Source organism: Siniperca chuatsi, linkage group LG21 (assembly GCF_020085105.1).
Source record: "Siniperca chuatsi isolate FFG_IHB_CAS linkage group LG21, ASM2008510v1, whole genome shotgun sequence".
NCBI classification, from domain to species: domain Eukaryota; kingdom Metazoa; phylum Chordata; class Actinopteri; order Centrarchiformes; family Sinipercidae; genus Siniperca; species Siniperca chuatsi.
In genome coordinates this window covers 12,875,239-12,897,397 of record NC_058062.1, presented here as the reverse complement: position 1 = coordinate 12,897,397, position 22,159 = coordinate 12,875,239, and the positions used below count along the sequence as shown (strand labels likewise).

The window sequence follows — 22,159 nt, the reverse complement described above, 5'->3', positions numbered from 1 at the left end:
CAAAACAGACAGGCAGTCAGACCAGGTCTTGAGCAGAACCTGACTCAGCCCCAGCCACCCAGGTGTGCCCTGCTCGCCACCGGCACAACAACTCTTCTATTTACAACGTGTTTACCTCACTTTACCTCATTTCCCTGGTCTATATTTGTAGTCATGCTGAGCAGTAGGGGGGTTTTCCTATTGACACGTACATTTTCAAACATCAGAAAACCCAGAAAAAAAGATTAGTGGTCACCTTGACTCTGTGGATGTGAGAATTAATAGACAATAAAAACTTAAGATCTCACTAGAGAGTAGAATGAGGGAGAGCAACAAAGGTTAGAGGTGCAAATAAACATATAGGTTTGTGCACCTGTGGACCAAAAAAAAAGCAAATGGTCAACCTGCAGGACACCTGTGTTTACTCTTTTCTGAGTACAATGTGTGTGTCATTGTGGCATGTACTGTACAGCCTATTCCTCTGCCCAGAAAGGGTCAGTTTCAGGGCACGGCCATTAAGAGGCACTGTGAAACCTGGCTTTAATGTTGATTCTTATCTAGTTAAAACGTTTTATTATTCTCATCTCGTATGTCCCTAGACTTGCACTAAAAACCACCACACCATAACTAATGCTACTGCGTTTATCATCACCTGTAAAGTATACTAATCAAAGTCTCACTAACAGTACTCCACACACAGAGATATGAAAACACAAAAGCACATGATCTAGTTTACTGAAGCATGTGAATTACAGTATTGTTTGTGGTGCCCTTGAAATGTCCTCAGCACTTCTTTAAAGTCTACAAAGTTCTTGAACTTAACACCAACAGTCAAAAGAAACCAACAGCACTTGCTATATGGTGCTCTGTAAATCTCTCTATAAAGAACCTGTTTAAATGACAAAGCATAAAAATAAAGTAGTTGTTGAAAATGTTTTGTCTAACTAATTCACTATATATTTATAAAACAACCAATCTATCTTGCATCTCTTTTGCAAGCCAGGCAAACTCATAGCTTTACTCTCAGGAGTGTCTCATTGTGAAGGTTTCCAAATTCAAAACAGAGCTTGGTAAAAAAATAAATAAAGAAATTAAAAAAAAAAATATATATATATATATATATATATATATATATATATATATATATGGAATAAACTGCAGTAGTGGCTAGCTGTTTCCTCCTGCTTCCAGTCTTTGTGCTAAGCTTTGTGTAAGTTAACCGGCTGCTGGCTGTAGTCTTAAGATATGAGAGTTGTGTAAATCTTCTCATAAGAATGCTAATAAGCATATTTCCCAAAATGTCTACTACTATTCCTTTAAGGCTAACTAGGCCTGTGTTAATTGTTTTGGGGTTTGTTTTACCTTTTTTTATTTTTTTTTTATTTATCTTTTTACAATAAAATAATAATAAGAAGAAGATTTGCAATAACGCTGTGTTCAAGGTTATCAGGGTAGCTCTCTTATTTCTGTATGACAGAAAGCTACCCTGGTAGCCTTGGACACATTTAATTCAATATGAGCCCTGGACTGTTTTTACAGAATTTGCATCAATAGCATACAAAATCTGCTTAATGTTAGTTGGCAGGCAGTTTAATTTCAAATTAAACACCACAAAAGGTGCTGGAAATGAGATGTTAGGGATGGCAATGTTGGTCTGTCAGTCGGTCCACCACTTTGGTCAAGACTGAAATACTGTAACTTAACAACTATTAGATGGAATGCCATGGAAAAATATGAAGATTCTGAAATGTTCCCATGGTACCGGTCCATCTATCCCCTCAGTCACAAAGGGCTTGCTGGCAAAACCTCGCAAATATGTTGCACTGGTTACAGATCGAGCACATCATTTGACTGAAATAACCTAGCCAGCTGCTTGTTACTAGCTAGCTAACTTTAGCCAGGCGCTACCCTGGCTGTGTGTGAGTATATTATTTTTTCCATGCTAATGCTACATTGTGAACAACAAATCTGTGTTGAAATTGGCAGGAAAAGAGCTAATTAGCTGTTAGCAGCCGTTGGGCAGCAGTGTGTTTACAGCTAACAGAGCTAAACACTGTGTCCTCTCCATTTCAGTGTGCCAATGCACCACTTAACACATAACGGCGAGGGCAGGGAAAACTGTTTAAATGGAGTGTAATCTGTCAGCGGCAGCAACCACATAATTGTCAGCTAACAAAACAAACAACAATGTCGATCTACAGGGCAAAAGCCATGGTAGCTTTCCTAGCTGACAAACAATTGTCAGCATGGACAGTAATGTTCACGATATGATTTTATGCTAGCCTGAATGACATTCATCAGTTCTCTGTCTTATCAATCTCCCTTGACTTGTTTGGTGTTTGTATGGGCCATGTGGTTGTGGTGACATAAATGCTGCTACTGTGTTATTAAATTCTGTATCCTATTTTTTTTTATTCTGTTTATGAAAGTTTACAGATAGGTTTAAAACAAAACCTGAAAATCTATTTCTTTGAATGGAGCAAAATAAATATAATTATTTATTTCCTCAACATTTTAATGGTGTTTCTATAGATGATACTAACAAACTAAAGAAACAACGTTTTGATTTTGGGATGGTTTACATTCAGTTCAGGATGGTTAAAATAGTTTTTCGGGACGGTTCCAGGACAGTGGTGAAAAAAGTTAGTCTGGAGCCTTGGGGATCACAGCGTCTGCAGGTTGGGGTGTTGAACAATGCCATACTGGTTTGCCGAGTGTGACTAACATTAGCAGTGCTAACACCAGCTGCTCTCCTTACAGGTTAACATACACATGTCTGTGCTGAATGTGGTTATGCATTGCTCCAGTCAAGTGGTTATGCCAGTTCATTCTGACATAGCCTACATACAACCTTATTTTCATCAAAACACTGCCAAACCGTGCTGGTTTTACGAGATGTCATCTTTGTCCCACTGTCCACCTCGCTGGTTAACATCTGGGCATTGGCTCGGGGGGAGGGGGCTGCCGCCTGCAATAGCAGGCCGGGCAGGAGAGTCTGCGACAGCCGAAGATGTTGTGTGTTTACCTAGGAAACTACAGCTCACAATCCGCTGTATCAGCACCGCTGCTGGCTGTTTGCTTTTTGACGCGCCCAGCCTAGTGGCAGGTGGCTGTGTAACATCTTGGACGTAATAGTTAACAGGCAATGTACATTAAAAAAATATTTATAATTTGTTTAACCAACTAATATTTTTGGTGCCTACTAGCGAGGGCAGCAACGTTTAATTGACTAATTGACTAATCACGCACATCCCTAGTTTTGACACTTTTTAGCCTGTATTATAGTGACAGTGGGGAGACTGACAGGAAACATGGGAAGAGATAGGGGGATGATTTGCGACAACATCTCCGTCTGGAATCGAACTGTCATATAAGTGACCATGTACTGAATATTTTTATTAGAAAAAAAGAAAGTGTGTAGTTCTCTCTCTCTCCCCCCTCTTTTCTTTCATATTCTTCTGCTTTGTTGTCATCACTTTCTTCTTCCATGAAACCACAGGCCCCTCTCTACCATCTTTGTTGTCAATAATCTCCCCATCTCTGTAGGTGTGTGTGCGTGTGTGCGCGCACAGGCGTATGGTGTTCGTCAGTGTTCTAGCAGTGGGTAAACACTGCCTCTGGCCAAGAAAAACTGTGGTGGTAGTGATGTTGTGCATGGTAATTGGAGGGAAGACAGGCCCCTGCCCAATGTAAAGCGCCTGGATTAATTTAGTGTGTATAAATCCAAACAAGCCAAGTGGACTGGCTCAGAGGACCTGGGATCCCTTCTAAAGAAACCCTGTAGAGGATGCCAGTGTGTGAGTGAGGCATGTATGGAATGATGCTTCCACAAAGTGAGGGGATCAGTCTGATTTAGGAGGCTCCAACTGAGATCTTGATTATTGGGGAGGTTCAGAACATTTCCTCCTATTAACCAAGGGTTGTTACCTGGTAACCAAACACAACTAGTTGCACTCTCAGGATGCATTTAAGAAAGAGGAAAAACAGAGGAAAAATGAGTCTTCATCTTTTTCTTTCTTTCTCTCTCTCTCCTTCTCACCCACCCTCTGTTTCAGACCATAAAAGGCAGGGATGTTGTGTGATGGATGGCAGCGGAGTCTCTAACTGAACAGAGAGCTGTGGTGCCACTCTACAGAGTCCCTGCAGTTTCTCCATTCAGCTCCATTCACAGATGACAGCACGGAGAGAACCACCTCTCCTACTGAGCAAAAACACCACATCCTGCCTGCCAGCCCACCTCCCCACTCTCCCCCCTTGTCCTCAGATCCAGACCTAGTAACGCTGTTGTATTTTTATGGTGTTTGACAAACTGCTTCTTAGCAACCAGACCAAAGGCACCAGGAGGCCCATGTCCCTAGCAGTGCATCTAAAATCAGCTCCATTCTTCATTGGAGAGATAAAACTCACTGGTGTATGTACTTTTCCTCTCATGAAAACCAGGCATGAAGTTTAGCAACTACACTATCACACATATTAAATATAGCGCTAAGTTCATGGTTTAAAACGTGAAGGCCAAAAGAAGACAAAGATGATGCGAAAGTCAAGTTCTAAACTATAAAATACTTTAATTAAGGGTCACATGCTCCTATATGGGTCAAGACCATATAGAAAACCATCTTTGGGCTACTGAAATCCCTTAAAACCCCAACGAACAGGGGTGCCTTATCCTAACAAGAGTAATTTTGATAGCAACCTTTTCACCTCACATACATGTCTTACTCAACAGCCACGTCTTTTCCACTTCATCCCAGTTACAGTCCTACCCACAGTATATAATAAAGTACAGTTAGGTGTGATATGTGGACTGCATTTTATATAGCACTTTATACTTAAAAGGAAAGGTGCAGTCTTATAGATGCCTCCTAGTCCCCCTTTTACATTTCTATATGGAATCAACACCTCTTCACTCCTGGGCCTGACTGTATAAGTTGAGTGCTGCTCTGTTGACAGCCTGTGTTTCACTGAGTGGAAAAGCTAGTACTGAACACACAGCCAAGGGCATGTACACATCCGCACACACACATTTACAAATGTTGATGGAGTCAAGGCTGTCTCACAACTCTGTGGGATTCTAGGAAAGTTAACAACATCCCCTTTCCCTCCTGTTCTTCTTCCATTCCCTCCCACCTTCTCACATCAGTCCTTCTTTCCCTCTCTAACCAACATCCCACCACCACTGGTTGCCTCTACTACATCAACATGAATATAGACAGTTTCCTCTCTTTTCCATGTGTTGTATGTCATATTTGTTGCTTTGTGATATTTAAGTTGCAAGAATATTCTGTCTCTGAAAAGGAGCCTTGCAGTGTGACCAGAATCAAAAGACCTACATCAACACTTCTTCTGTGTTGCTGTTGATTTAACATTTACCGATGCTAAGTAACACAAAACGTGAGGAACTATGTAGCTCTTGCTGCTGCGCCATGTGTCTCCGTGTGGCTTGAATGCAGTCTGCGGCCATGTCTCCCCAGCGTGAGAGCTCAGGCAGCGGGCTCATCTGCCGCCAGGCATGGTGAGACAACTTCCATAACTTCCTCTGTCGCCTGTGATCTCCTCTTTCACCCCACCAGCATGGCTACGCATGTGGCTTATTACCGCCACACCTCACAATCATCATCCCAGGATACGTTTTTAATGTGCTCTCATGCCTGCAGCTTTCAGATTTTGTTATCGGCTGTCAAGTTTGTACTGTGAGCCCGTATCACGCTATTAAAACAAAATTCCTCCACTGTTGAGGAAATGAATGGAGGGGATTAGCGCTGGATTATTTCGATAACAAGGTTCAGACACTATACATCCTGTGTTTGGCAGGACATCAGCTCTCATCCCACATTGCATTACATGGTTGTGATTTATCTGGTGTATATACTCCATTATTATTTATACTTACTCTTCCAGCATGATTTACTGCCAATGGAGGCTCACAGAGGAGCATTTGGCTTTGATTTTATAAAGGTAGAGAGAGAGCATAGCATCACATCCTTCTCTTCCTTTTGGTGGTTCAACACTCACCCTGACATCAGTGATCTACAACCACACTATAGCTGGACCTAATCGTACCAGACCTCCCTCCCCCTCACCCACTATTGTCTTACCTCCCCTCCTTGAGGACAAGATAGAAGAACCTTTTTCTCTTTGGCTTTGGATTTTTGATTTCTCTAAATCTGTCGACGAGGAATTTTAATTTGTTGCTGGGTTCAAGAGTGTGACGGGGAGCAGGGAGGGAGAAACAGGTGCAGTGGGGTAGAGTTCCCTCCTCCCAGCTATGGAAATAGACAAGATTGACTGTGGTGTGTTTATTTTATCCGACACATATTTTAGAATAAATGTTACCCTGTACATCCATAAAGCATGCAGTTTTACTTCTTACTTCTTTACTCACTTCTCACCTCTGATAACCTTACAGAGAGATACTGTAGGCAGCTACACAGTCAAGACAAGCAGATGATTGTGCAAAAGTCAACAAATATGGGTCACACACAGAGAGCCATGTGTGCACTCTTGCACAACATTCCTGATGGCACAACAGTAAGTTGTTTTCTCAATTAATCAGTTAATTGTTTAATCAATAAAATGTCAGCAAATAGTTAAAATGTCAATCACACTTCATTCAAGTTTCCAGAGCCCATGATGGCATTTTCAAGTTTCTTGTTTTGTCTAAACAACAGTCCAGAACCCAAAGATATTCAGTTTAGTACCATAGACAACTACGATAAGCAGAAAATATTCACATTTGAGGCGCTGTTATGAATGATTTTTTTTTGCCATTTTAGTTTAAAGAAGATGAACGCCCTGATCAGACAGAGCGCTTTTTGCAGGTTACAAAACGCAAGGCACTGCCTTTTTTGTTGTAGCCTACAAGTTCAACAAACAACAAGAGCATCTTGCTGCATTTTTAAAAAAAATTGTTGCTAGGCAACATCCACCTGTCCTTAGCCTATGCGTGATTTTGCAGTTAAGTATACTCTCAGATCTGTACCTTTTACTTTGGTTAGCTAGAAGTAGTTAACTTCCTAGTTAGTAGATAATTGGTTAGTTAGCTACCTAGTGAATAAAAATCTGCATAAAAAATGGACAGGCGAGGGCACTTGATCTGGCTCTGACTGAGGGTGAGAGGTTGCTCCCAAAGAATACGGTGGACACAGAGAAACGGAGCAACTACTTGACTAATGAAAACTTGGTCTACCCAAGTTTTCATTAGTCGAGTAGTCACTGAAAAAAGAAACCCTCAAACTGCATTCGGTAGCTGCGCCTTGTCACCGAGACGAACGTATCAGTGGATTGTTGCAACACGGACATTTTGTCTTGTAATACAGGAAGTCACTTACCGGCACACTGCTGCTAACTGTACTAGCTGCCATTAGTTAGTTAGCTAACTTAGCAGTCTTATCAGCTGGCTCTGCACGGACTGGGAGCCTTGGTATGTATTTACAACGCTAGCACAGGAGCTCTGTTAGCAACAGGCGGCTCGTTTCGTGCCCCTTGTAAAATTTGTATTTTAAAGGCTCATTGTTACGGTTCTGTATTTCTCTGTAATGTAGCACAGTGTTAACAATGTTACTTACATTCTTTCTCAGCCCTGGAACTCAAACCATTTTCTGATGCCCCAAAAATATACGTTTAAATAATTAAATTAACATAATAAACATTCGACAACTATTCTAAACAAAAGTAGACACGTATCCTGCTGCCTATGGTTTAAACAGTTTCTTGTTTTAAATTCACAATAAGATGTTTAAATTGCTGAAATGAACTGGTTTTAATATAACATTTTAAAAACATTTTAAAAGTTATTAATTTATTTCCTTATTTGTTTCTGTATACAAATGAAATTTTAGATTGGGCTACATAGCTCATTGTTTCAGCTCTAATAGGACATAGCACAATAAGTTTTGCCTGAGGCCCTCACTGAGGTCTCTGGTGTATGGTTCCCACCATGCAGCTCATCCACCAGGCCCTCCTCCTTACAATGAAAAGCTTCCCTGGATTTCTCAAGCTGCTGGCTTCCTCAGTGAGTCCTCATGAGTGATGGTTTTATTAAGCGTCTACTTTGGCACATGGATGGAGGGAAAGAATGGCAAGATGGAGAGAGAGGTAAGGAGAGAAAGGCCTAACTATGACATATTATTGATGGCTATTAATAGAGGTAGATCAACCAAAGTCAAAACATACTTTTAGGGCAAGAGAACAAGTTTTAATATTAGCAGTGTAACTAAGCAAAGTATTTAAGGGGCCCTTTCATACCCTGACCTTTTCTCCTACCTCTCTCTTGTCATTCCCTCCCTCCTGTCGTTAACACAGAAAACAAATCCAAAATTATTCAGAGTGGGAAAACATAAATGTAGGCATATGGAACTTTACTGCTGAATGGAGCACACAAAAGACAAAGTGTTAGCTTCTACGTTCTCAGAGAAATCCTTTTTTAGGCAAGACTGTGTTTGTATTCATTTGGGTTTATTTAAAACTTTCCAATCTGCCTGGTAAATGTTTTAGGAAAAATTTAATCTCGCTATGAAGCTGAAACTATTGCGGGTGGGAGTGGTGCAAAGGCCAGGAAGACCCAGCGTGAATGCTGTCTCTCTCTTTCACACGCTATATTGACCCAGGCAAGTGCAGAGGTGATAGAGGAGTAATTGTGTAAAGTCTGGTATTGTGTGTGCAAATGTAACTCAGTGTGTGTGTGTGTGTGTGTGTGTGTGTGTGCATAATATGCACAATTACACAACGCTAACATACTTTTTTATGCTAATGTGGCTGTTATCAGAGTTGAAGGAAAAAAATGGAAATTCTTTCATTAGAGAGACAGACAGAAAGTGACACACTGAAAACATTTCTGAGAATATTCAACAACTAATCCTGTCTGACCTACAGGTGGCGCAAGATAACCAGTCATAAAATGATGTTTCTGCTTTGATGCATGTGGTTCTGTGTCGAGGTGTAGCTGAGACAAGGACTGAAAGTGTGATTCCTGAGTTTGTGTGTATCTACGTGTGTGATTGTGTGTGTGTGTGTGTGTGTGTGTGTGTGTGAGGAAGTGTGTTGCTCCCATTACAGCGTCTGTGAAGGAAGTTGACTCACAGAGAGAAAAACATTGACCCTATTTCTCCTGCTATATAATAGCCTTTCATACACTTTCACGCACATAGGCTCATTGATCTCAAGCACACATCTCTATTGTGTGGTAGAAAAAAATGTACCACTTTTTTAGGTCACTGGAAAGATTACCTGAAAAGTAGAGTTGACATGATTAGGCAATAAATCTATTAGTCGATCGACAGAAAATTAATCTGCAACTATTTTGAGCGATTAATCATTTATGTCATTTTATTAAAAAAAATGCCAAAAAGTTGGTTGTTTTAGCTTCACAAATATGAGTATTTACTGGTTTTCTTGTAATGACTCTGGTTAGAACAGGGACTCAGAAGCAGAGAAAAGTACAGTACACAGAGTAAAGTTCAACAGGCAAGTCTTTACTGAATAGCCAGGCAGTCATACACAGGAAGTCAGTCCGAGCCAAGCAAACAAATCAGACAGAGAGCAGGAAATCTCCAATAATCCAAAGAACAAGGCAAAGTCCAAAAACCAAAGATACATACACTAGGAAATACTGGAGAGCGATTAACACAGGGATAGAACAAAGACAATCTGGCAATGAGCAGAGAAAAGCGGGCAGACTAAGGGCAGGACCAGGGACAGGTGAGAGGAGATGATACGAGAGTCTTTCAAAATAAAACTCAATGGGCAAGATTAACGGGATGTTACATTTCTAAGTACACTGAATATTTTTGGGGTTTGGACTGTAGCTCAACAAATCATTTGAAGATGCCACCTTGGACTCTGGGAAATTACATTTTATAGACCAAACAATTAGTCAGTTAATCAAGAAAATAATCAAGCAGAAAAGTGCCTTGTACAGTGTTTCCATCATTTAGTCTACCCCCTGAATATAATTATAAACTTTGATCTTACCGTAGACTAGACTGCACACATCTCTCTATGCTCTGTACATACAGGCTTCGTGACTGCCAAATGATTTTTATCTACGCTGGGTAAACTTATAAAAGCTATATCTGACTGTGGGAGCTCCTCTCTGACTATTTGACTAAAGAGCAGCAGTGTTAGTGGAGGCCTGCCTGGCTTCACTGGGATCCTCCTCCTGGTTCCTCCACAAACAGAAGGAAACCTCGAGGAAGAGCAGCTGATTGATTCAGTTTCCACACTTCCCTTTGCTGAAGGGAGTCTGGGGAAGTCGGGAGGTGCATGGTGAGCTGACTGGAAAACTAAACATGACAGCGCCAACTGTATGGCACAGTTAAAGGTGGAGGGTCAAGGGTGAGGTGTTGGCAAGCATTTAAGACTCCTCAACAGTTGCACCCATGTAGAAATCCCTCACCCTCCCTGTCCCAAATCTCACCACTCAATGTCCTGAAAACACACCAGAACGCCCACAGGTCAGTATTAATATTTGCTGTATTTGCCTGCACTGGGCCTCCCTGCCTGTTTTATGTGGTTGAGCTGACTGCCTGCTCACCCCAGGCCCTGCTATCTTATTATAAACTTATTAACCTATTGGTTAACGTGAGGCACAGAGGAGACAGGTGAGCATACACACAGGAATACTGACCTGCACAATGTCAAACGTTTTGGCAGGGAGACCCGCCAAGATTTTTCTCCTTTCTCCTATCATTTTTTACTACCTTCAAGGTTTCCAAGTGCATTGTGATAGGACGCTGAATTCTCAAGCATATCGTAAAGGTCATCAATACACCTAAACAGGATTTTAGCTCTATGAATCTTACATTGTGGTCATGTTATTTCACCCTTATTTTGTACCAAGCTAACTCAACTTATTTCCCCATGGTCCTTTTCTTTCTCTTATAGGTCCAGGCTTGAAGGCAAGACTCTTTTTGCATCTTTGCCTCTAGAAGATAGCTGACAGTCTGGCAGGAAACATGGGAGAGCAAGAGACAGGCCACCCACCCAGGCCAGCCAAAGCCATGGGCTCTCGACAGGTGTGTATGTAGGTGGGATGCACCTGAGTCATAAAGCTTTGCTCTGTAACTACCAGCCCTTCAGCTGATGGCCCATTAGATCGGCTAGCTGACCCAACTGCACTGCCCAAGGGATCAGAAATAACAGGGCTGAATGGAGCAATTGTAGACGAAAGAGAAAGAGGGAGGGTGGGTAGACAGCAGGGCATGCACCAAAGTATTTATTCAGTATACCCTACCCTACCCCCCAGTACCACCACCACATAGTGTCAGGGGGCTGCAGAAAAAGAGAGGAATTTTCCATGTATTAAAAGTTAAAAAATTATGTGGTCCATTAGCTTCCTAGTATGTCATGAGTGTGCTGCAGCTCTTGTAAGTCAAACATGATCATGTGCTTGTTGGACAGATAACATCTGAATGAAAGTCTTGAAAACGTGGTTATCTTGCTCTCCTGTAGAGGGGGTTAAATGCCAACACAAAATGAGCCCAGTGGCTTCATGCCAAAATCCCAAGCCTACTGAAGTTTATTCAAGCGCTAATTCAACCCTGCCAACAAATATTTCTTAGAGAAAAAAACTGAGGAGAAAGATGCAGAAGCGAGGGCTTGCCAGTGGAGAAGCACTATGTACACAGAAGCGTAATACAGCCAGTAAGAGCAGAAGCATCAAAATGCCTCAACATTGGACAGTTCCCAAGAGGGAAATGCACACAGATATGTTTCTTCTTGTAGTTTGTTACGCAAGTGCCTGAAGTTGTCTTTAGCTGTTTTTCCCTCCTCTGTATGAACATTTTCAAGGTTCAAAGAGGTCAGTTTTGTGAAGAACAAACACATCTACAGTGTATTGTATTGACTGTAAAAATGATTTAGTGTGGCTAGTGCAGCAATAAGCTGAAGTGGGGTTGTGTTTTCTCGCTGCCTGTTGATGTTCTCTTCTGTGCCTCATCTTTCATGTCAGACTGTCACTGGCGTCCTGCAGGGTCGAGTGTTGGGTCACGTCAGTGTGGTGCCAAGTGTCCTGGTGTCTCCATTGCTGTAAAGCCACACTAACGCACACATGTATGTACAAGGAATTTACACGGGCAAACAGGCAGCCACATACACAAATGCCAGTGGTACATACACATGTGTGACATGCATACTGCACATGCACGCACAAATGTATGCTACTCGCACAGACTGTAGACTCTATTATGGCTCTAGTCTCTTTGCCACCTGATTAATCATCCCAACTGCCATTAGATCTACAGGAGAGGCATTCCTTCCAAACAACTGGAGAAGGGGGTAGTGTGTGTGTGTGTGTGTGTGTGTCTGTGTGTGTGTCTGTTAGTGGGAAGGAGGGGAGGGATTGAGACATGAGGGGAAAAATGTCATGTCTTAGGTCTTAAGTCTTAAGTCTAATACGTTTCAAAAGGGATATATTTTCACTCTAAACAAATGTTCAAAGTTAGTATGGCTCAGAATAACCAACAGAATGAAAACAATTTCTTCTGTCTGTTGATTTTTTTTTTCTGCAACAGTGGACAAAATTTCCTTTTTCTATAATCGCCTGTTTTCTCATTCCTTTTCCTATCTCACTTCTCTCAGCTTCTGTGAAACATAGCCGGCAAATGTAAGATGGAAAAAAACTGTTGAAAAGCTTAAGAGTACAGAAAAGCTGCCTCTAGCTTGGGCCATGTTGATGCATGTTTTGCATCACACTAGTGTAAAGGTAGTAGAGGAGGAGTGAAGAGTAAAGCCTCTGTGGATAAGGTACTTTATCTCCCCTGCTGTCTATATCTTTCACCCTGTCCCTCCTTCTCCTCGCCTCTCTGCTCTTTGATTTTTCTCTTTCTTCTGTTTGCTGAAAGAGCTGACTGTGCTGCTCTCAGTGAGTGCTCCAAGTGAGTGTGTGTGCTGTGTATTGTTCCCTTCTACCTCAATATGATGAGAAAAGCTTGAAATAACAATGTCTGGGGGTGGAGTGAGACCCCTCTGTTCTCTGTTCTCTGTTTCATCTCTTCTTTCTCTCTGTTCTCGCCTCTCCAGATGACAGTGATGCTCTCTGCAGATCTCCTGCAGGTGTGGACCTTTTCACCCCCACTGGGACAAATTGCACACTCACCCCTGTGCACACACACATACACACTAAGATGTGAAGATGTGTTAATGTGTGCACAGACATGTACATGCTCACACATTCACATAAAGGCTCTAGCATGTGCATATACTGCAGAAGTGTGGAAATGAAATAGGAAGCTGTCTTCCAAATAAAGCATGCAGTGTGTTTTCCATCCTCTCAGCTAAAACCTGAAAACACCATTGTTAAACATCAAGTGGCAAATGAAGCGACAATCCATAACAGCAAAAAATCTAACATGAAAACATACACAGGCACGCAAACGTCCACACAACTTCAACCTCTCTGGTTTAAGGAGAGGACAAACATATGCACGCCATGCTGCTATGTGGACAGGATTATCACAGGATCTGACCTGCTGACCTTGAGGAGGTCATGTGTGAGGCTCAGGCTGCAGCCACTGGCCCCACCAACACCAGAATGTCTGACGTCTCAGGAATCTGTGCAGCACTGCACAGGGCCCACAGCAGTTGGGCCCTTTGTAAGGCGAGCAGGAGACCAGGGGACAAGTGTAAAAGAACAGGCAAAGACGGAAAAAGGGGAGCGATGACTCAATTCAATTTCAATTTGAATTCAATAGGCTTTATTGGCATGACATTTGACGTGTTTCCAAAGCACAATTACGATTATGATAGACATGACTCACTAACATCAGCTCATAATCAGCTGCGATAGCAAGTTTAACTCTCCAGTGCGTTTCTGTCTGCTGTGTGCTCTGTGTCTTCTCAGTTTCATTTGTAGTTTTCTAATTAATAATATTGTGATATGATTTTGAATATAAATTCTGCAAATGGGTTAATGCATAGTCATGACTAAACCCTATCTTAAATCTTGATAAATATCTTTACCTAGAGCGTTATTTGGAACATTTTTACATATTCATAACTTCATATATATATATATATATATATATATATATATGAAGAGTATATATAGATATACTGTATGTCAAAGCTATTAAAGATCACTGGAGGGGCACAGCTTACACACATAGCATGCTGGGTGGCAGGAACATCATAAGAATGATTTATTGCAAGAGAGAGAAAAAAACTTCCAAAAAAACATGGACAGCAGCTTCACTACCATACCAAGCTATTTAGATCCTTCGATGAACAACTCTACATGGGTCTCTCCTTATGTTCTCTTATGTTCCACGTAATTCAGGTGCAAATGTAATGTGTGTGGCACGTGTGCAATACATAGCAGCTGCATTTGAGATCTGATATGCAGTTCAGAGGAATCAGGAAAGTTGAACAGAACAGAAGTGAAGGATTCACTCAGGAAAAGCCTACGCTAATGTCAAACCCTGCTCTCCTGACTCTCATATCAAACACACACTTTACCTGGGACACGCCTGGCTTGAATATCCTGTGTGTATCAGACCGTTCTCTGCTTTTCTGGCAAGGGTTGGTTGGAAAGATCTCAGGCTCTTTTGTGTGGTAGATTACATCAGCAGTAACCTATTGGATCAATTGTATCTATTTGTGTTACACTGGCCCACGCTCCACACCCACAGTTTCTACAGGTGGCGGAGCTTGGCTACTCAATTAGTAGCTTGTGCGCACAAAAAAATATCAAAGAATAGGAGATTGATTTGAGGTTGACTCTTGAGTCAGTGTTTATATTGTCAGGTGACCTCACAAGTAAAGTTGGCTACAATTAAAAGCCTCATGAATGCACTGCAGTAGTTACGCACTGGCTCCCCCAGCCTCACTGTCTCTCCTCCGGACAACATACCACTCCCTCCACTGCCTTACCATCAACACCACAAAAATCTCTGCTTTGCGTGTGTGCGGGTGCATGCATGGGTATGTACTTAGTATGTGTTGCTATGCGTGCAAGTAGGCACATGTTTGTGTGTATATGGACATAATTGTGTGTATATATGTAACTGTGTTTTTGCAGGAGCTCGCACCAGCCGCAATCACTTTTGATGGATATCTACTCTGGCTTTGGAGAGCTGTACGTTTTCCAGTGGGTGACTCATGGGGCTTCTGACGGATGTCTGTACCAATTTACTGCTACTGCAACTGCTCCTGCTCTTGTTCCCCACCCCATGTGTGTGTGTGTGTGTGAGTCTATGAATAAGTGTCCTGTGCATTGGCTGGTTGTGGTTGTAGTTTCCAACTTCTGCTTATGGACTTTCCACAAAGTGAGAGTGGGGAAACCAGAGTTCTTTAATAACACTGTATACACACACAAGCAAACACAAAAACTGAAACACACACTGCATAAAAATGACTCAGTCAGGTTCTCCAGGTGACTCACTCCCATCTTCTCCTGTTGTCAGACATGATGATCACTTAAATAATTAATCTAATCAAAGATAAATGTGCTCTGAGAAGCATGTCATCATGTGACACGCCCTGTGGTACAGACAAAAGTGCATGCCATTCTTTTGTAAAGATTACATAACTTCATTGTTGATCTGAGCAGACCAATGTATGGCGATAACAAGACATTTACTGTTGAATCACCAGACAAAGCTGTGGTTCTGCAGGTCACCCAGTTCAGGTGTCATATGGGACTTGAACTTTTGAACTTGCAGAGCCCTGGAGTGATAGATTCTTTACCTGCAACACCATACCCGGAAAAGCTTACTTTGATTGCTTCATTCATTTAATAGCTTGACAAACAGAGCACCTCACAAGCTATTTCAGCTCCTTGATATCCCCAGCCAAGACATCAAAGGATCAGACATTTACCAATAATGTGGGTTATATATTTCCAAGACAAACATGAAGATAAAGTGTGAACTGTGATATTACGTGTGGTATACAGGAAATGGGTAAACTTAACACAGTGATAATGTGATATCAATGAATCCCATCCTGCCAAAGTTAACACTGGACCAGCAGGATTTGTCTGTGAAAAATGACAGCTGCCTCTCTTCTGCTTGTGCTAGTTGCAGCTATGTGTATGTGTGCATGTGTGGTTGTGTGTGTAATGGGTATGAGTATGTCCTCTACAATAGGGATTCCAAACCAGGGCTACTTGTACCCAATGGGGTACGTGGAAAGATTGAAAAGCTCAACTAATTTGAAAAAATTTAAATTACAATTTGATTTAAAAAATATGTCCACATATTGAGCCATCTGTAACAGCTGAATACTACGTAATATTGCAGAAAAGTCTAAACTAATGGTTAAAAAGATAGGTAACAGTAATGGTTAAACTGTTAAGAGTTGGCTAAAATTAATAGAAAAATGGCTAAAACTGATATCTAAAAGTATTGTATAAACAGTTGAAAGAGCTAACTAAAATGATTAATGACTAAACAATTTAAAGCTAGCTAAATAGCACATACACTCAAGCTTAACCAAGCTTAAGTGGAGAGGTAGCACTCTAAAGCCTTAGTTTATGGTCATTGCTGGCACACACACACACACACACTTGTAAACTGAAGGGGAAATTCCCTTCACTGCAAGTAAAACAGCATTTCTTTAGAAACTACAGGAACTAAAACACTAAAGGGATCACATATCTTTGTGCTGAAGTAGTTCTTTGGCTAAAGGGACTTATTTCAACCTTAATTACTTTGGTAGGCCCCAGTCTAATCTAATCCAATCCAGTCTGGCTGAGGAAGGGGTGAATAGCCTCATCAAGTAAAAAAAAAAAGAAGATATAGTTCAGATCCCCGAAGACGACATGGCTGTAATGCATCAACCATATTTAAGAACTGCGTGACTAATCGCTGACTGCTTCAAAGCAATCAGAAACTCTTGCTCAAGCCTGTGGCAAGCCAGGAGGACATCCCACCTGGGAATCATTCAGAGATCATGGAAATACAGCTCATCCTTTTAAACACAGCATATTTTTTACATCCCGCCTTTATATCTGTCATCTGCTATTAAATAGCATAAAGAGAATGAGTACAATCTTTTGGCTTTGACGCATGTGTGAGTGTCCTGACCACCCAGCTCCCAGGTTTCCCAGTTCATTCTCTCCAGAAAAGACATGCCAATTGCCAGTTGGCTGTTACTGCTGACCCAGGCATGAAGCCTTTTATCAAGGATCATCCCTGGGTGGAAGGACTTACTTCTATTCACTCTGTTTTCATCCCTCCCATCCTCATCTGTAAGCAAAGGAGCCTAACACACCACTGTGACTCCTGTCTTCATCCCAGGCTATTCTGGGCTGAGGTTACCCAGGACACCATGTGGCTTCACCCAAATTTAGCTGCCCACAGTATGCCTGAGTTAAATCATCTGTGTGTGTTATGCAAATAATAAATATTCATTAATGGTTCTTCCACAGTTCCTCAGAGTCTTCCTCATTATTTTGTGTCAGCTCTGTAATCTCTAAAAGGATTTTACCCTTCTGGACTTCTAGAAATAATCCTAAACTAATATTGACATGTGCTAAAGAAGTGCGCCTGCGGTGGTAGAGTTGGACCAGAGGGCTGTGAAGAGGGTCGTGGAGCCAAGGCCAAACCACGGGGTTACACAGAGAGGAGAGGGCAGCCAACGGAACAACGGTGCATCAAAGACACCAAGTTGAACCACCAGCCTTGTCTCCGCTCCTCTCCACCTCTCACACTCATACCCTATTTTCAGAAAGACCAACATGAGGGCAAACAGCAAAGCCTCCATTATTGTTGTTATCATTTCCAAACAGCAATTTTCCAGGCCAAAACAAATTTAAAGCCGCTGGTATATGATGTGTATGCATGGACATGCGGGCACTTGCGTGTGTGTTTTGTCAAGCGGCACACACCTTTTCATAGATCTCAATGTGTTTACCCATGCTGGTTTAGCTCAAGGAGAGTCATATTCTTTCAGTTTTACTGCAGCCAGTGGGTCCAGAGCTCCCTGGCTGCTCTGCCCAGTGCTGTGGCTCAGCTAGGGATGGACTTGGCTGGGCATGGCCACTCTGGGCGCTGGTCCCATCCCCACATTGAGGTGATGAAGGAGGACTCTGTCCCCCACCCCCCCCACCCATGGCCACACTAGTGAGGAGGCACTCAGGGGACATGCTGGCCGGCGTCTGAGGCCACATTCACACAGCTGACAAGACCAGGCTTGGATGCTCTCAAGGTGATGGTGCCAGGGTGTCTTGCCCACTGCTGCCCACAGCTACCCTGCTCAGCTGTAAAGTGCTCCACAACCACTACAGTATAGTCAGGTCAGCATTTCCCATCTTTATCTGTTCATGTTAGAACTGACTGCATGTAGGTCTCTGCAAATGGGTCCAACCTTGTTGCATTGCTATTGGAAAAGGGATTTAAAAATGTAATGATAGAGGTTAGTATGTGATTTAAATTAGATTTAGTAAAAGGTTAAAATGAAAATGTTATCCAGTTTGTCTTTTGTCATCTTTGTTTGTCATCTCTATGATTGCTCATTCAGACAGTATTGCAAAATTGGCCTCCCCCGTTGCAACCTGATAATGGTTTTAGGATTTGGCTCTGTCTAAACTCTCTTGCACTCTGCACTTGCCCCCATCTTGTTGAGAGAGAGGGCATCTCTGTACACTTTATTGCTCTCTTAAACACAGTCTCTCAACTCACCCCCAATCCCCAATCCAATCCAATTCTCTGAATAGGGTCACGCATTTGTTTTGATAACACAGCAGAAAGGTTTAACTGTGCCAGCCTGCCCAGGTGCTTGTGAAAAGGGAGCAGCGACAATGGGCCATCAACTGAATGGAGCATCAAAGCCGCCAGTGATAATTTGATGATGATTGAGGGTCCCTGCATAAGGGTAGGGCCTCCTGCTTCAGAGAGCTGTTTGTGAGCGAAAAGCACCATCATACAGGTTCACCCTGCCTTTGATTTGAGTCTTTCGTTAAGTGCCATAGTGGCGCTGATGTCAGCTGCATCTCACTGATCATTGGGCAGCAGGGACAAAGGGTTGGGTTAACCAGGTGTATTGTCCTGATCTTAATGGCAAACGCAGGCAAGAGCTGACTGCAGATTTTGGTTGAAATTTTACTGAAGAACAGAAGAGCTGTAGATAAAAGCAAAGAGAAAATAAAGCTGGTTTCTTTCCCTTTTTTCTTTCAGTCAGTGAACTAAACACTCAATCCAGGCATGACCCACATGCCTACTGTAGCTTGCCACCTGTTTCGTGGGAAAGCAATGTTCAAGGCAAAAGTTCTCAAATCCGAGGGGGGATAAAGAGAGAAAAGAAATAAAGAAGAAGCATTTAGTTTGAGCATGCCAGGCGCATACCGGGGCTCAGCTCGCAGATTCCAAAGACAAGCTGATGGAAGTGAGCCAGGCCGCCTCACACGGGAGGGGAGAAGATAAGAAAGAGAGGACAGAAGAAGATGGAGTAAGAGGGGAATGGAGTATGAGAGGGGGCTTGGTAGATGGAGGGGGAATTAAAAAGATATTCTCTTTAATCAGGAACCTGCAGGAAGCTGATGGACAAGGGACAGTGAGTGATGGAGGGAGATGGTGAGAGGGGCGTCAGAGAATGACAAAGATAAAGGGGAGTAGCTTGAGGAACACTACAGCTGGAGTACCTCAACTCCCCCATCCCTCACCCCAATAACCCCTGCCTGCCTTCTGTTTGTCCTCGTACCCAACCCCCAGAAAAAAAATGTCACTGTCTCTTTGCTAACACCCCAAAATGTACTGACGGAAAGAAAAAGATGAACACAGCAGTGCAGGGGGCAGCTTGGTGAATTGTTGACCTCGGCTGTTCACTGACAGAGAGGCTTTGAGAGTGGACAGCAGCCAAGCAGGGCCGTGCAAGAATTAATAGTTCAGGGAGATGCAGTGAGACAACCATGCCACAAGTGGTTTGTCATGTTCTCTCTACAGTTTCTCTCAGTCCTCCCACCACATCTTTATCCCCCCCCCACACACACTTCACAGTCCCGACTCCAGGATCCCAGACTCCGAGCTCTTAGACCAGACTCAGTGCATGTGTAGAGAATAAGTGAGCCTCTTTGTTCAGTGACACCACCATCAGTCACTAGAAGAGAGATGGATGAAGACACTTTGTACCTTGAAGAGAGAGGGAGGGGAAATGGACTGATATGACCAAGAGATAGGAGATAGTAGAAGAGGATATGTTATTATCAGTAAAGGGGCAAAAGAATAGAGATAAGGGACAGCATCAGAAAAGAGAGGAGAGCAGAAAAGTCCCAACATAACTTTGGATTCATTAAGTTCAGGCCAGAGCAACAGGAGCTGTATCCTCCTGAGACACAGTGGCATCACAGGCCAGATTACTGTCTCCACTGTTTCTCAGCTGGACCTCTCTGACAACCAATCCCCATCCAGGAAGCTTTGTAACCTAGGCCATGAGAGGGTGGGGCAGGGTCAGGGGTTGGGAGTTATAGGGCTGACAGACAAGAGAGATTGATGCCCTTTGGCAAAACTTGAGCCCTAGTCAGTTTCAGCAGCAGTCCTGCCTGCTCCCCAGGGGCCAGGGGGGAGATACAGATACAATCCCCCATCCCCTTCTCATCCCCAAAGACACACACTTTGACTGCCCCCAACTCGCATACACCTAAATGCTATCCCACGTTCCTGTCCCATCTTGTTTGATCATGTCCTAAACTGTAAGAGGAAGCAGTGAAAGGCCTCAGTAAAAGGAGAGCTCTGACATATATTTTGTTACATCCAGCCGTGAATTCCTGCGGGGGTGCATGCGGCATTACTGTATGTGTGTCCATCAGCTAGACGAGAGCATGGCGTTACTGGGAGAGGATAAGATGGAGTCTAGTGGGTGGAGATACTGTAGAGGTAAAACAATGCAGCATGTCACAGATAGAGTTTCACCGGGGACCAATTCCTGAGACCAAAACAGGCTGTTAAACTCACAAATGGCTTTTCAAAGATATTGTTACACACAGCCAAGCTCAGTGAGGGAAGAGGGTATGGTGAAAAAAAAGGAAGTAGACAGGTTATGCTTAACTGTTTGTTGTGACGTTAGATTGTTGAAGCACTTCCTCTTGTAGAAAAGAGTCAACAAGAAGAGCAGAACATGTAACATGGACCCCGGCTGTGAGTGCAGATCATTTACTCTCTCCTTCTCTCGTCTCTCGTTACATGAAGTCATTCACGTGGAACGTGAGAGCACTCTCCAGCCCTCTGCTCTCTGTGGAGAGAATGTGAGATGCTGGATATATACTATTTGCAGATATGTACAAAGTTGTAAAATTTTATCTGCATGGGTGACCAAATAAATAGTGCTCCGTGTGTGTACATGTGTCTGTGTGCCTGTGTGCCCTGACACATGTTTGTGCAGAGGTGAAGATCTGAATGGAAGCCACTGAAGAGTCTTCAGGTCTGACTCTGCGGTCAAAACCAGTATTATGTTACACCCATACTTTATTTCCACAAACTGACAATCAGTCTATGCAAGAAAGAATTCACCTCAGTTGCTTGATTTCCTCATACATTAATCACTGTCATGTTTTAGCAACAAAATGAATCTTCAACAAATTTTTCTCATTATATTCAATCAACAGATCAGTCCACACAGTTTGCTTCATGAATCATATCTGTTCTAAAAAGTGCAGTTATCATATTGGCTTTATTTATTTAGTTAGTATGTACAATGCAACGAGTGATTAAAAAGTGAACATGGAACATGAACTATGAAATATGGAGCAACATGAGACATATCAGACTGTGAAAATGGACATTGTAAAGGATAATAGAGCTCAAACACGCAGTAATTAAACTGAATGTGTTCTGGTAGTGGATCGCTGGTCGGGGAAAACAAGCAATTTGATGGCATCAACTTAGGCATTTTAACTTTAGGCTTTTTTAAAATACCATTTTCTGTCATTGTATAGTTTAATTAATCGAGAAAATAATATGTAAAACTAGTCGACAATGAGATTATTTTTTAGCTGCAGCCTTAAAGGATAAAATAAAACATGTAAAGTGTAAAATTGTATGTAAAGCAGCTCTGAGAGTTACATAAAACAGCAATGTACTACACAGTTGAATAAATATGCTTAGATGTCAGAGTGCTTAGATGTTTGTACAGGTATTTATGGCTTTATATACGTTTATATTTACAGATATGAAAGTTCCCTGGCAATGAATAGAAAAACTGATATCTGATTTACCAAAGAATTCCATCTCTGGCTGAGCTTACGCAATCA

The 22,159-nt window shown here is 42.3% G+C and overlaps 1 long non-coding RNA gene across 4 annotated transcripts; it reads left to right on the top strand.

Moving 5' to 3' along the window:
* The first annotated feature begins 6,873 nt into the window (after window positions 1-6,873).
* Window positions 6,874-17,338, top strand: LOC122868818. 4 transcript variants are annotated; one of them, XR_006376181.1, is made up of 6 exons: window positions 6,874-6,933; window positions 7,922-8,073; window positions 10,861-10,991; window positions 11,927-12,027; window positions 12,997-13,029; window positions 14,993-17,338. It is a non-coding gene; the product is annotated as an uncharacterized LOC122868818 (long non-coding RNA). The 4 variants fall into 4 exon arrangements; XR_006376183.1 differs by having other exon boundaries at window positions 6,900-6,933; window positions 7,818-8,073; XR_006376182.1 differs by lacking the exon at window positions 6,874-6,933 and adding an exon at window positions 6,940-7,088.
* Window positions 17,339-22,159: the final 4,821 nt, after the last annotated feature.